Source organism: Pongo pygmaeus, chromosome 11 (assembly GCF_028885625.2).
Source record: "Pongo pygmaeus isolate AG05252 chromosome 11, NHGRI_mPonPyg2-v2.0_pri, whole genome shotgun sequence".
NCBI lineage: Eukaryota > Metazoa > Chordata > Mammalia > Primates > Hominidae > Pongo > Pongo pygmaeus.
Genome location: NC_072384.2, coordinates 41,369,973 through 41,384,445, shown reverse-complemented (window position 1 = coordinate 41,384,445; position 14,473 = coordinate 41,369,973). Strand labels below are relative to the sequence as shown.

Genomic DNA, 14,473 nt, shown 5'->3' with positions numbered 1-14,473 from the left:
TGCACAGTTAGCTGTAGGTAGGCATATTCTACGAGAAAACTTAACATAGACAACTGTGGGTTTTTTTGTTTTTTTTGAGATGGAGTCTCGATCTGTCACCCAGACTGGAGTGCAGTGGTATGATCATGGCTCACTTACAGCCTTCACCTCCTCTTCCCGGGTTCCAGTGATTCTCCTGCCTCAGCCTCCTGAGTAGCTGGGATTACCGGCACCTTCCACCATGCCCAGCTAATTTTTGTATTTTTAGTAAAGACCGGGTTTGGGCATGTTGGCCAGGCTGGTCTTGAACTCCTGACCCCGGGTGATCCACACCCCTCAGCCTCCCAAAGTGCTAGGATTACAGGCGTGAGCCACTGTGCCTGGCTGACAATTGTGTTTTCAAATAATATAGAAATATAGATTTTCTATAATAGCAATTTCAAAAATACATGAATATATATGTTATATACGTTATATATGTTACATATGTAGTATATATTGTATTTTATATTTTATATATATATAATCTCATTTGTTTCACATCTACCTTCTCTTTCTCTACTCCGGCCTTGTTACATTTGTCATAACAATGGTCATTTTGCACCTCAGGTCATTCTCTCCTTGTGTTCCCATCTTTGGTAATGACATTCTAATTTTCCTTAGCACCCAGAATTAAAATCATAGATCTGTGTTTCATTAGTAGTTTTCTCAGTTCCTCATAATTCTGTGGTCACTTGCTCCTGTTTCACCCTATTTCTTCCAGTTCCACGGCATTTGTCTCAGTGCTTCATTCCTGTAAATTTCTTCCTAACCTTCTTGTCTCCAGCATTGCTGAGGGACAAAATTTGAATCTTCCTTCTGCCCCTACTAGCCATAGGACCTTGGAACATAATAGCTGTTATTAAATGAGCCCTTATTATATGCCAGAGAAGTGTGTTATTCCCTTTGCATTTACTATTTCATGGAGTCTTTGTCGCAATCTAGCAATTGTTATGCTATCTCCTTTACCAGCAGAGGAAACTAAGCTCCACAAAAGTGAAGGCAGCATAATATGTGGCAGGGCAAGGCCTGGAGGCCAGCCCTTTCTACCTCCAGAGCAGAGCCCATGTTCATAAGAAAACTCACTCTTCTCATTAAGCCTCAATATTCTTATTTGCAAATGGTAACTTAAAGACTGTCAGGGGCCTAGCAAAGTGCCGGATTGTGGGAGTACACGGTAGCCATTCATAGACTGTATGTCTGTTTGGGGTTAGTTTGTACATCAACCCTCGTTCTTCCAGTCCACCCTGCCTGCATTTCATTGCTCTGCCATGGGTATCTATTGTTGCCATCGCAGCCACATTCCCGAAGTTCAGTTTTAATCTGCTTTAGGTAGTCTTGCTCATTCTGCTGAAATCTCACTCAGGGTCATTGCTTCTGGTTGTGCAGAGGGGGCTGGCAGAGGGAACGAATAAGAGCTGCATCTTAAGTCACACTCCCTGGAATAGAGCTATGTCCACTGAAAGAATGGTTGGCTTTTCTATTTGGTAAAAAGGCACTGTTCTCTTCCCAATCCCCAGCCCAAAAGACTGTAGGTCCCTTGTAGGAAGTGCATTTTTCTAATTTGCACAAAACTACCCATTGGCCCAGCCAGACTCTTGTCTCACAGTGAATGTATATTGACAACTATTATGCATTAGGCATTTGATATATTGCATTAAACAATTATATACTAACACTTTGCAGAGGACCTTGCATATGGTAAGTGTTCAGTAAATTTGTATAGAATCACATTGATTCATATTGCCCACGGCCAAGGCCTAGAGCCTTTCAATGACATGTTACATGTCCATACAGAGAGTTATAAAACCTGTTTGTAGTTTTGTTGGCATAAACATGCATGATAGCCTTTGATATGCTCTCTAATAATCATCTAAATTTTTAATAACTAAAAGATGTTTATCACTTGCTTTCAACAGAAATGTGTCGTAAGGACTTGTGAATTAAAATCTATAAGCATGTTCACATCCTCATTAGAGAGTGGAACAAAAGTACAAAGACATGATCATTTCTGTAAGTGTCAAGATAAATTCAAAGAGAGATCGCATTGCCTCCTGACGAAGAATGTACTGGAAGAACATCTGTTCCCTGCCACCCACTACATCTCTCTTCTTTCTGCTCAGCCTGGAAATTGCAAAGTGGCTATGTTCTTTGAAACGGCCAGATTTGGTGAAGGTTATATAGCAAAGCAGAACTCTTCAGCCGCACAATTGACACTCACTTTTTATAGGACTCTTGATTGAACTCAGGTAGTTTAGGGAGGTTTCAGTGAGTACCTCTCTGAAGGTTATTTCATATTGTGACACTTATACATGGCTATGCAAATTTTAAAAATCCGACAGGCCTCAATGAATTATGTGATATGTATAAATCTCCCATACTAGATAGATTTTAAATTGATGGTATCACACCAAGCAGTGAAATAAAAGGGCTAGCAGCACTTATCCTTATAGGCTAATAGCTGCAAATGATTTTATGAATCATTAGTTTAGAGACGTGTCCCTACCCATTTTTAAAACCCAGTGTAGATTAACATATTTTGTCTGTGACAGGATGTTAATTTTAGAGAAAAGAGGCCATCTGATGAAGTAAAACTCTCCCAATTTTGTGCCACTGGATTTTTGATATTGTAATTAACATGATTATGACTAATTAGAATTCTTGACTGTTAAAGAAGGAAGATTGATAGATTAATAGATCAATACTGGTTACTTAATGTCCCGAGATAGACTCCTTTTGGCACATGACAGACTCAATATATAATTAAATTTTAAAAAATCTTTTTAAAGTGGTTCCTACTTGTGATATTTTACTAAAGCATAAGAACATAGAAATTAAGCAAAACTGGAGGACATCCTTTTGGCTAAGGTTAAGTAATTATTTTCCTTTTTTAGTTGAATTAATGTTCTCTTCCTTTTGGCAGACACAGTTGGGTAAGTGTTCAAAGTGTTTTGTACTGATTTCATGGTGCAAATCCCATTAAAATAAACATAAGCTGCACGGGTAAATTAGAGCATGCTGCTTTGAAAATGTACCCCACTATTTTCAGCATATTAAACTGTCAGAAGCTGACAAAATCAGGCTTACATTCCTAATTTTTGAGTATGTCTGGAATGCATTTACATACTTTTCATCTGAAGTTGGTATGAAATTTAAATGGTATTACCATTGGATTATGGACACATCTACAGTATAGGAAACCAATACATATTTTAGATATATTCCTGAAAACATCAACATTTAATAAATGGAGACTGGTAAATAGGTTGCAGTATGTGTCCATTGAAGTTTGCTCTATTTCAGGAGAAAGAATCTGAATTCATTTCACCATTTTTGTCTCCATTAATGTGCATGGCAGGTTGTCCTTACCTTTCTTTGCATTTTCAAGTGTGTTTTTGCAATCAGTCCATTGAGTAGCATGTTCACCAATTAACAGATAATTACTAAGCAGGAACTATGAAGCAAAGCAATGTGCTGGCCTTCTTCCCTATACTTCACAAGACTTTATTGGACACTTTAATGCTCAGTAAATATTTACTACTTTGCATTTTTCTTTTCAACTAGAGAATTGCTAACAACCAGGCAATAGCCCCAATGCACAATGAAGATATGGAGCTGTGTTTAAGCAGATGTATCTACCAGAGACAGTAGGTATAATAAAAACCATGGCTTTTGGAGCTGTATTAGTCCATTCTCATGCTGCTGATAAAGACATACCCCAGTGGGTAATTTATAAAGAAAAAGAGGTTTAATGGACTTGCAGTTCCATGGGGTTGGGGAGGCCTCACAATCATGGTGGAAGGCGAAAAGCACATATTACAGGTAGGCAGGCAAGAGAGAATGAGAGCCAAGCAAAAGGGGAAACCCTTGATAAAACCATCAGATTTCATGAAACTTATTCACTACCATGAGAACAGTATGGGGGAAACCACCCCTGTGATTCACTTATTTTTCACTGAGTCCCTCCCACAACACGTGGGAATTATGGGAGCTACAATTCAACATGAGATTTGTGTGGGGACACAGCCAAACCATATCAGGAGCTAAACAAAATTTAGCTTCAGTTCTGATTTTCTCTCTCAATATTTGGGTGATCTGGGCTCTTGACACTTTTTCTGCCTTAGTTTTCTCTATGTAGAACAGGCACAATAGTAGAATTATGACAAAATGGTCTTCCAACAATTAAATGAATACATATAGAGTGTAGAGATTAAAACTGTTTCTGGCAAAAAGTAAGCATTATGTCTGTGTTTAGATATTGTTATTGACACTATCAAAGAGCTGATTTGGGACACAGACCCTAATTTTAATTCTCTTCTCCCTGTATTAGCTTTGGCATATTACTCTAACACACTGAGTCTGATCGATAGTCATCTTATTCTTAGTATGCTGACTTCATCATCCTCATGATATTTTTATAGTTCTTTGAAATTTGCAAAATGTACTCTTCTAAATGTTAACAGTAATCACTACTTCACTATTGTTGTGAGAAATAATTGTATTATGTACAAATTATTTAGGACCACTTTGGCCAAGTGTGGCTCAATTACATGAGACCAGATAATAGGATTTCCCCAGGCCACTTTAGTAGGTGCCTCATATCATGGCCCAGAGTGTAACTGAAATTATGAAAGCAAGGAAGTCCATTCAATGGTGAGCCAACAGAGCTAGCAGTGCCTTCGCATCAACGCTGCCATGAGTTTATGCCTTCATTACACAAATGTCCTCTTCTTGGAGCCACGTTATTATACAATATATGTCCTTAAGATCTCCAATTAACATATAACCTTAAGTTCATAGTTTTAAGTTCTTAAATATGTTTGTATGTTTATTGTTATCATCTTATACTTTGATTTTTGTAAGTATATATCACATACATATTATATAGTTAAATAATATATGTGTATATATATTTCTATATGTATATAGTATAAATATATGTGTATAAAGTTTGCAAACTTTGGGAAATTTTATAACCTTATTCTAGAATTTCACACTGGCATAAAATGGACACAAGGCTGACGGTTTTAATTACCGAATTAGGGAGTTTGTATCATTGACCTTAAGCAGTAGGTAATTTTAAGTGAAATTAGAAAATAAACAAATATTACAGTTGATACAAATAGTACATGTGTGCAAAGCATAGAATTGGTTTTCATATGATTTCTAATGATAATCAACTAAGAATTCTACATTAAATGAGGAGTTTCTTGCTTTAATTTAATGAGAAAAAAATTATTCATATTCAACATAAACTTTCTCATCATATAGTTAAAAAGAAAAAAGTAATGAAATTAAATAGAAAGGTATGGCTTAACCTATTAACAAACTCTACTTTTAATTGTATGTGGCTTTATCCTTAAAGCCACTTTTAAATCTTTATTTCTTTAACAAAATCCAATAAAACTAAAGCCACTGCGGTCTTTTGTAATATATTTTTCAAATCTTCAAACTTCTATGTACTTATTTAATTTACATTGCTCCTAATATGGGAGAAATAATGGGTTATTTAATAATTACATATTATTATAAGGTATTTATAGAAATAATTTCTGTAAACTGTCAACCAAAATTAAAATTCTAAGCCTTCCAACCAACTGATGGACCCCCACTCTCAGCCAAGAGCATTCCAAAATGAACCCAAAAATCTAGTTCAGGCATGATGCGAAGGGGAGGGTCAGACATGCCTCCTTATACTCTCCTCCCATTGGAATTCAGCCACAGCTGACCAGCATTTAGATTAAAACGGAGATCTAAAGACTGATGAAACAGATTTTTTGTTGCAATAAGACATCGAACTCCATCCTGACTCTAGGGTAACATCACATGACAGATAGGAGGCCCTGAAAGAAATCACAGTATTTTCTCCCAAAATATATTTCTTTGACATGTTTTGAAATGGCCGACAAAGCTATCTCTTCTGGGGAAAATTTACATTCTGTAGAAAATATACGTTCCTTTCCAGGCCACTCTCTGATCCAGGAAAGAATTAACTAACAGTTTGTCAACTTTTTAGGTCTGATAAGAGCTCTGAAGCCTGCTACCTGGAGGCTTCATCTGCATGATAAAACGTTTGTCTCCATAACCCTCAATCTTAACCCAGACATTTCTTTCTATTGATTCCAGGTCTTTAGTCTTTGAATCTGCCTATGACCTGGAGGGTCCTCTCCTACGACCTTCAGGTTGTCCCACCTTTCAGACCGAATCTATGTATATTTTATTTGTATTGATTGTCTTATATCCCCCTAAAATGTGTAAAACTGAACTATAGCCTGACCACTCTGGACGCATGTTGTCAGGAGCTCCTGAGGCTGTGTCATAGGCATGTCCATTGCCTTGGCAAAATAAACCTCTAAATTGATTGAGACTTGTCTAAGATACTTTTTGGTTTAAAAATATATATTCTTTTTAAAAATAACTTTTTTGCCTCTTTTAAGATTCTTAATCAACTGGAGAACTTAAATTTATAATAATTTTAGAAATATATAATAGATTAAAATAGCATTAGAAGTACAGTATCACTAGAGCACATGCCTCTAATGCAAATTTTGTCTGGTAATAGCATATGATCCTCACAGACATTTTTGTTTGTTTGTTTGTTTTCTTCTTTTTTTAAAAGTAGAGAGAGAGAGAATGAGAGAATCTGAGTGTGTTAGAGGAATATTAAAAATGAATACCAAGTTAAACATACAATTATAGAAATCTACTAAAATTTTATAATTCAGATAGTTTTAAATTTAGTCTCTTTTAACCAGACCTCTGAGCTCTAGGTGGAGCCCACACTAAATCCTGGGTTTCCAAAAAGAGATAGATGTCATGAGACTAGGCCGTGTAGTGCTTTTACAGTGCACTTTGCTGCAGAGATTTCTCTATATGTTTTAACTGCACCTTGTTTTTACTTTAACACATAACAGTAGCCCCTGTAATAATAACTATTTTAGTCAAAAAAAAAAAATCAGGTAATGTGATACAAAAGCAAGCAGTTTAAGAACTGAGAGGAACTTGTCTGTTTACACTCGAGTTTCCATAAGGAAAAACAGAGGTTCCTCCAAAAAAGATTCTGTAACCTTCTCTGTTTTCTTTAAGAAATCCCTGGCAATTAGAAATTATTTTAGGTCCGTTATGCAGCACAGGGTGGCAAGAGAAAATGAGAGACAGGCAGAAGTATGTCGAGAAAACAGAACTCAGTCAACTGAGAAGAATAAAATACTCTTTTCTTAAAATAACAAGATCCTAAGAGAGAAAAAAAAAGCATAAAGGCTATATATATATATATATATATATATATATGGGCTGGGTGCAGTGGCTCAAGCCTGTAATCCCAGCACTTTGGGAGGTCAAGATGGGAGGATTGCTTGAGCCCAGGAGTTCGAGGCTGCAGTGAACCAAGATTGAGCCACCACACTCCAGCCTGGGCAACAGAGCAGTACCCTGTGTCAAGAAAATAAAAATAAAAATGTGTTCTATAGTGTATATATACATATATACATTTATATATATACACATACATACATTTATATATATATACACACACGCACACATCTTGGATATTACATTTTAATTAAGCTAATTTTAACCATTGAGCTCTTTAAAAAATCCTGTTAAATCTCTTACTACCATATTTTAGCAGGGACAAACTGCTGATATTTGAAACGTAACACAAATATCAAACCAGAAAGGTCTTGATTTAGGAATCAAACCCAGGCTGTTGTGGTGAAAAAAGGGCAAAATCTTAGCTACTGAACTAGTGTCAGGTGTCTGCCATTGCCCTTTCAGTTTGGCCTCGTGGGCATTTGAAGTTTCATTTGATTTCAACAAGCACTCATACTCAGGTTTCTAAGCCCACTTGGTTCTTGACCCTGGTCTGTGCAGTCTCAGGCACTGACAGATCTGCAGAGTGATGCTCTGGGCATCGTTGTCTCTGACTTCTACAGTTGATAAACTCTAAGTAAACCTACACAATTTGATACATTGAATACAAGCTGGCCGCTGCCCTCAAGAAAAACAATTATTTATGAGTCAAGATAGCAAAGAGCTGAAGGGTTGGATTCACTTGTGATTTACTTTTCTCTCTCCAACATTTTACTAAATAGTAATTTATTTTTCAAATGCTTATATCAAAGCCCCAAAGGAATTCACTATTTGAGAGAATCCTTGGAGGGACTATTTTTTTCTTACTTTGTGTCACTAGTTTGTAGGGGGGAAAAGAGAAAATTTAAATACAGGAAATATTTTAAAATTTTAAATAAAGGTAAATTCCACATGGTCGAGCTGAGAATTGAGAACTGCTATGTCATAGTTCTTCCTTGTTTCTTTTTAGCCAGACAATCCAGCATCATATCCTGTGCAGATGGGAATAATGTAACTGAAAATAAAGGCTCCCAATGGCTACAGTTTATTGAGCGCTTCTTATGTCCCTATTGGTTTTCCCACGTTATCTCATTTAACCTCAGGACTACCTTGCAAAGTAAAAACTATTAACATCTTTGACTGATGTGGTGACTGAGATCCGTAGAGGTTCAGTGATATTAGGGGAGGTCAGGTTGACGTGATGAAATTATCACACAAACTAAGCAACAAATAAGAGTCAGTGTTGATGCATTCACACCTATGTCATTCGGCTACTTTTAGGTCTTAGAGATTTGAGATAGGTAATAAAGCTATTTTAAAGTAACAATCACATAACTTTTTTTTTTTTTTTTTTTGAGATGGAGTCTCGCTCTGTTGCCAGGCTGGAGTGCAGTGTCACTATCTCAGCTCACTGCAACCTCTGCCTCCCAGGTTCAAGCAATTCTCCTGCCTCAGCCTCCCGAGTAGCTGGGATAGCAGGCGCCCGCCACCATGCCAAGCTAACTTTTGTATTTTTAGTAGAGACGGGCTTTCATCATGTTGGCCAGGATGGTCTTGATCTCTTGACCTCATGATCTTCCCGCCTTGGCCTTCAAAACTGCTGGGATTACAGGTGTGAGCCACCGCTTCCTGCCTACTTATAACTTCTTAATGGGTATAAGATCATTAGTATCCTTTTTCTTCCCTCTTTTCCACGAAACTGAAGCTTTTTTAAAACCCACATTGTATGCATTTTTGTGAATTTCCCCAACAGAAAATTTCAATGTTTTCTTTTAATTTCACTTAATTATCTTCCACAGAATAAAAGTCTTCAATAATTCAAAGCTTTTATATTTACGTTTCTTGAAAGTTTCCACCAATAAAAGCTAAAACCCCATAGGATGTTATTTCCTGTCTTACAAGATGAAGGTTTCTAATGGATAGGGATTTTATGACAAGTACATGAAACTATGGGAGCATTTATTTGTATTATTGTCTTTCTTGACTAGTGTAGGCAGAGTAGTGGCCTCCTGAAAATGTCCATGTTCTCATCACTAGAGCCTGTGAGTATGTGAATTAAAAGGTAAAAGTGAATTAAGATGGCAGATGGAATTAGTTTACCAATCAGCTGACCTTAAAATAGGGAGATGATTATCCAGGTGGGCCCAATGTAATCACAGGGGCCGCTAAACAAAAGAGGGAGGCCGAAGAGTCAGAGTCAGAAGCAGATGAGCTAAGGAAGGGGTAAGAGTGATACTAAGTGAGAAGGACTCAGCTAGCCATTCTTCGTGTCGAAGATGGAGGAAGGGGCCATAAGAAAACAGAAGTTGGCAGCTAGTAGAATTTGGAAAAGGCAAGGAAACATTTTCCCGTAGGAGGAACTAGTACTGCAGACACCTTGATTTTTGGCCAACCGAGACTCGTGTCAGACTTCTGATCTACCTGTACTGTAAGTAAATAAATTCGTGTTGCTTGAATGCACTAAGTTTATGGAAATTTTTAAATAGCAGCAGTAGAAAACTAATATGCTATTATTATATAAATTATTATTTTCATTATGTTCTTCCCAGTTTTAAAATTCTAAGGATTTTCAAACATAAGGATTCCTAGTTTTGTCCTCACTTTGTTACAAATAGGCTATGTGACTCTGACACAAGTGACTGCCTCAGTGCTATATATGTGCTAATACCCATTCAGCTTTCATACTGCTCACAGGTAGGAGTGTGAAAAAGGCAGCTGTAGGATATTAGGAAAGCATAATCTCAATCTTTAGGTCTGGGAGCTACTTCTTTCAGTACTAGGCATAAGATGGTAAAAGATAAGAGGGTCTAAAATGTAAGGTGGACAGAACTATAGAACAGATAGATAAAAGTAATGTTATTTTTATATATGGGCAATTAATTGTACTAGCTTACAATGTCCTGCTGTAGGGCAACAGAGGCAAGTGCCAAGGTTTCTTTCATGATATCCTTACATTTAGCTCCCATTTAAAATGTTTTCTTCCCGATTTTCTTTAGTCTTTTGCACTCACCATTCCTTTCCAATAGAGAGAGATAGATATACATACATGTAAATACACAACATGCACACATATATACTCACACAGTATACATACACATATATACATATATATTTAATATAAGATCTATAAATAATGCATGAAAATATTTTGTGTAATTCACTGATTCTCTAAGCTCATTTTCATAGTCTACAAAGCACAATCGACTTCCGTGAATTTCCAAAAGAAACCACCATTGTGTTCTTAAAGAGAAAGGATTTATTTCCCTCTATTATGAAATAATTTTTATTATGAGATGAATCAGAATGCACCTAAGGCCATTAACAAAATTAGCCTGTTGTTGCCAGCTGGCCACTATTACATTAACAGCTCAACTACCTGGAGGGTACTTAGCAAACAACTACAACTCTCTGGAAAATAGAAGAAAACAGAGAATAGACAAAAATGATCTCTGAACAGGCACATTCAAGCATGTTGCTCACGAAGAGAACTCTCAAAGACTGCCACTCAGGGTTCCATTTAGATTTCCTTCTTCTAAAATAAAGAAATTTTGGATGTTTTGGATCTTGACATAACAAATCAGTTGTAAAAGTCAAGAGCAGTAAGGATACTATTAAATGGGAAAACATGACAATTAGATGAAGTAATTGCTGATAAGGCAGAAGATGAGGACAAAGAAAAAAAAAACATAAACCTTAAAAGTATAGCAGTGTGGATACAAGAGCATTTGGTCAAGCTTCGTTCTGTATCTCAAAAGTTATGGAAGGCAATGTAAACATTGCTATTCTAAAGTTAACCTTGAGTCATCAAAAAAAAGTTAAATTATATTCAGTTGCCTTTGTTACAGAAGGCAAGGAAATATAAACTGATTTTAGGAAGACCTTCACCTATAGGACTGACGTTTAGTGTGTAACTTTATAATGGTCAAATCACTGCCAAAGATACTTTGTAGACTTTATCTCAATGAATCAATGGTTAGATAAAAGAAATAAAGAAAATAGGATAATAAAATAAATCATTCTGAATCCTGTCTATTAGCTATCAGCTCCATGTGATATCAGCTTCAGACTGATCTGAACCTGGAAAAGGCATTTCCCAGATGTCTTTTCCAAGTTTCCTGATAGGCATTACCAATGGGAGCTAATACTAGAAGATTGGAAGGTGGAGGGGAAAAAAAAATTTCCTGCTCCTAGTGGAGCCCCCAGCAGCAGCAGATGATTACAAGCAGTGGGAGATGGTGGTAGGCCTCAGTGAAGTGGTTTGAATATCCTCATACCGAATGAAGACTCCTGGATTGTATCCAGAGGTCACCATTGTTTCCAGGAGTCTTGAGGCAAGGGGGCTCCTATAAGTAGCAGTTTAGCAGCAGATACTGGCTTGTGGTCCTGGAGAAATAGCAGATTCCTGGTCTTTGGGTAACTGGTACTTTGTTAACACTTGCTACCCCTGCTCTCTCCCTTTCTCTTCACTCTTTCATCTTTTCCAACAGCAATGCAAGCAATCCCCTGTACCAGAACTCTTTCTGCTTGATTTTTTACCATGGATTTATTTTCCTGGCATGACTCCAGTAGATTTTTTAAAAATAGAATGAAAATATTATTTTGATTAAAAAGGCAAATTTAATTTGTCTGGAAAATTCAGCCACCCAGCAATGCCTGTCAAGTAAAACATACTGTTTGATCTCAGTGTTGGTACTTGCTGAAATTATGGTGATTTAGGATATAGTCAGCAAAAATTCTGTTCAGCAATTAAAACAACTTTATAGTCTTGAGAGGTCTATGGAGCCCTGAGCACTGACTCCAGTCATTTCATAGTGTGTCCTGGAGGAAAATGAAGAGAAAGTGGGCATACTAAAATATCATGCCAGAATCCTGGCACAGAGTGAATTAATAGCTTCAACCCAACTAGGACACCATTCCACAATCAACATTAATTCCCCACACCAGGCAGAATGCAGGTTTTCAATGAGAAAGGTCTATGACCAAATGGCACAAGTGCATATGTGACATGCACAGATGTTTCTTAATCATGGTGTTTTCTTCCTGTCTTTATATGTATTTTTCTGTAACAAGTTGAGACATTAAATTACAGAAATACTGAGTAAAATTTTACTTAAGAAGCCACTGTACTCATTTTTCCTAAGTAGACATTTTCCTGTGTGGTAAAAAAGGCCTTTGGGAAAACCATCTATTCCGATTAATGGGGGCAATGTGGGGCATTAATGCATGGAATTGATGCTTATATAATTGCTTTCCTCTTCATTAAGTTCTCATCTTTCCCATCCACTCAGTCCATAGTCCCATTCAAAATATTCCCTTAAAATCATCCATTCTGAGAGGCTAAATCTATTAAAAGAAATGCATAATATACTCCCAGTTCTCTGTATCTGTGGGCTCCACACCTGTGGAATCAACCGTGATTAAAAATATTTGGAGAATAAATGATTAAAAAATACAAATGAAAACAGTACAGTATAATGACTATATACACAACATTTACATTGTATGTGGTATTATACTAGAGATTAAAGTATATAGACGGATGCACTGTGGGCTGTATACAAATATATCAGGGATAGGTTATATAAAAATATACGAGGGACTTGAGCATCCACAGATTTTTGATATCCAAGGGAGTCCTGGAGCCAGTCCCACAGGAATACCAGGGATATTGATGAATGACTATAGAGTGTCACTCTTCTATTGCATGTGCAATAGGGAGTTTTTCTTCACTTTCCTAGGAATAGTCCTCAAAATTTGGGATGAGCAGTATAAAAACCAAGTAATAGGGACAAGTGTTTGTTGAATGACTAACATGTACACAGAAGTGAGGTAATGTCGAAAACTACAGGCTTTGCAGTCAATCAGCCTGAGTTTGAATCTTCCCTGATTCTTCCTCCTTATGTGAGTTTAGTCACGTGAAATAAAAACTAAGTCTGTTTCCTCTAAAAGGGGAGCAGAATATTTATTAAGATTGATTTTTAAGGCTGATGTATACAGGCTACTGAGCATTGTGTCCTTAAATAAGGAGTGCAATTTTATATTACATGTAAAATAGTTACTTACATGTGTGCAGTTATGTATGTGTGTGCGTATGAGCTTGAAATATCTGAACTTGCTTACATTGAAATATTTTGACCTATAAAAATGTTTTCCTCCATTAAGGAAATTTTAATTTCTTATGAAAGGATTGGCACAGGGCACAATATTTTTGCCAATTATTGATAATTATAAAACGTGGAATTTTCTATGTTAAGGGTGATCACAATATGCTGGACATAAGTGTGAATGACATAATAGATGTTGGAGAAATTCAGAAGAGATTTTCCACTAAAAGACCAAGTAAGCATCAAACAAATTATGGTTGCTTAGGAAAGTTTAGAGAACAAATGTTTGTGTTACAAATACATTTACATAATGACCAAAAGATCTATAAACATAATATCACAGTAAAAGATTTCATGTGTAACTAAGTGTTTAAGGAAGACGAAGTTAACCTCACCATATTAATTGAATACAAATGATCATTGCTTTTTTATTTTTTGGTAATTATAGTTGTTGTCTTAACCATAAACATATAACTCCAACTACATTGTTTGGAATAGCCTAGCTCTACCTGTGCATAGACAAGAATACTCTAAAGTTTATCTTGGTGGGTTTAAACACTAAGACAGCTGCTTTCTTTATATGTTGTAAGAAGACTTGTCAATTCCTTTGCACTAAAAATAAAAACTTTAGAGACAAGTATGAAACTAGCAAAGGAAATTTAATTTTCAATTTGAGCAAGATTACTGCTATAAATTAAAATTTTAAAAATGGATAGCTGATTTAATGCCAATGTAGAGATGCTTCATATCATATATGATTAATATTTTTACATTTTAAAGTATTTAACATTCATTTTTAGAGTATTTTAGTTTCTGATCAGTTTATTGTCTTGAAGTACTTCTTTACAAGTAGGCTATATGTTGTTTATCTGATTATAAACATTATTTAGCCTTCTAATTGCTGAAATGTAGCTGGGCAAATTTGTTTCACTTCAGTTGGTAAAAGATTATCAGATGCTATCTGTATTTTAGGATAAAGTTTGGGAACATGTTGAAACTGA

General features: G+C 36.1%; 1 protein-coding gene across 1 annotated transcript in view; it reads left to right on the top strand.

The window, feature by feature from the left end:
• Positions 1–14,473, top strand: part of LRP1B (LDL receptor related protein 1B) — a 1,896,287-nt gene that overhangs the window by 127,640 nt on the left and 1,754,174 nt on the right. The window lies entirely within an intron of this gene.